Below are 2,266 nucleotides of genomic sequence, written 5' to 3' on the forward strand. Positions count from 1 at the left end.
TTGCTTTTAAGGATATGTGAGGCTTTACTTTTGTTACTGAACATAATTACTTTCAGTTCAGTGGGAAAATATACCTACAAAAATGGGGTCCCAATGGGCTTGCTGCTGTCTGCCATACTAGCGGAATTGCTCGTGAGGCATTTTGAGCAAAGGTTTTTTTATCTTTCCCCTCTTTAGCATAATTCAATATTATTTTTCAGAATGACTAAGACAAAACCTTTCTCACTTTGTTACTTTGTTTTTCAAAGTGAGAAAGGTTTTGTCTTAGTCATTTTAAATAGTTCTAGCTCCAATTGCATAAGTATTTTTCAGAAATTTAATATTTATATACATTTAAAAAAAATGCATAGTTTTCCAACTTTTGTCTATATTTTAAATAATCTTGAATATGTATACTACAATAATTTGAAAACTCCATAAATTATGAACTTGTATTTGTTTTATATCTTTATTATGTAATTCAGAATGAATTATTAAAATTTTATAACAATGCATGTAAAACAAAATTTCAATTAATTTAATTTAAATGTAAGCTTTCTTTTGATTTTAATTTAAAACTGTAAATTAAAAAACTTTATATAATGACTATTTCAATTATTTAATATTTTTTCTCTGCAACAATCTTTTTTCAGAATAATTGAATTGCAGAATTTGAAATTTCAAAGTTTCTCTTCTCAAGAAATTTTTTCAAATTTTCTAATATTAAATTTGTTTTCATTCAGATTATTTTGAAGTATTTATGTTATTATTTTGAAGATAGGCAAAATCTGTCTAAATATAAAATTAATTTTCTGGAATTTAATTTATGCTTTTAAATAATGAATAAGTAAACTAATGATTAATCTAATTTTTCTTATAAAATTTTTTGTTAGTAAAAAAAATGAAAAAAAAAAAATGATAATATAAATGTATTATATACTTTAGATAAAATAGAATTTATTTTTATAAATTGTGTAGATACGTATATAGATTGGCTGGTTATTATGGCATGCATTCAAATATAGGAAACAATATTATTTATTGAACGTAAAAATATTTTTTATTTTTAATTAATTATTTTGGTTCCTATAATAATTGTATTTATATCGTAATGTGAATATTGACATATCTCTTTATTGGAAATAATTCTTTTTATTAAGTAATACATAACATATTAGTTATTTATGATATATATTTATTATAGTCTGTTAATTATGTTAAGTATTACTTAACATAAATTAATACTTAAAATAATTAGTCTGTTGAAATCTATTTGATCATTAAAATCACTGAAAAATAAAAAAATTTTTTGTTAAAAAGAGAAATCAAAATTTTTCTTTTGCAAATTATACTTCTTTTTGAACAGATATCTTTATACATAAAATAAAAATATTACAACTGTATAGCTAGAAATTTAAAATAATTATAAATAATATATTTAATGTTTTTTTAAAGTAAGGGTTTTTTAATGTATATAAAAGTTAAAGAATATAATTATTGTTAAATATAGTAATTTCTCCATTTATGTGAATTCAGTTAACACAGTTAAAAACTTTTTAAATTTTACATAATCAACTAGATATCATATGTCGTCACAATGCATAAATATAAAACTTTTAAGGGTTAAGTGCATATAAATTAACTTTACATACATTGTATGTATACCAGTATATACATATTTTATACATATTGTAATTATACAAATTTGAAATGTTCTATTTAATTTATTGCATAATCTTATTTACACTTGTGTAGTAAAAAGTGACAGTGGAACCACAGTTCTGAAGCATTGATATAGATTTAGCTTGAAATGATTGTTTAGCTATATGATTTATAATATGCATTTTCATAAAATGCAAGATCATGAAAATCTACATTAAGAAATCATTTATGCTTGAATGAACTGAAAGATACTTAAAAGAAACATAGCATTTGTTTTTAATTAATTGTATTTCTCACATCATAAAATTTAAAATGTATAATTTCAAAACATGATGATTTCATCTGAACTATTTTTTTTTGGAGTGGTTTACTTTCCTGGCTGTTGTATAATGGAGGGAAAGTGTGGTAATTGGTCAAAAAATGATCCTCTCTAAGATTTTTACATTTTTTGAACTCAGATTCTTGAAACATCAAGAAATTAAAAAAAAATAAGTGGAAATTTTTGTTTGTTTTGATCTGGGTGGGTGGCATGTTTTTTTTTCACCTTCTTGAAGCTTAATAACTCCTATACCTTTTGTTGAAAATTTATGAAATTTTGCTTTGTTTGTATATTATAGAGATAATG

The sequence above is a fragment of the Centruroides sculpturatus genome, unplaced genomic scaffold (genome assembly GCF_000671375.1).
Source record: "Centruroides sculpturatus isolate CEXI.00-Female unplaced genomic scaffold, Cexi_2.0 scaffold349, whole genome shotgun sequence".
Lineage (NCBI taxonomy): Eukaryota > Metazoa > Arthropoda > Arachnida > Scorpiones > Buthidae > Centruroides > Centruroides sculpturatus.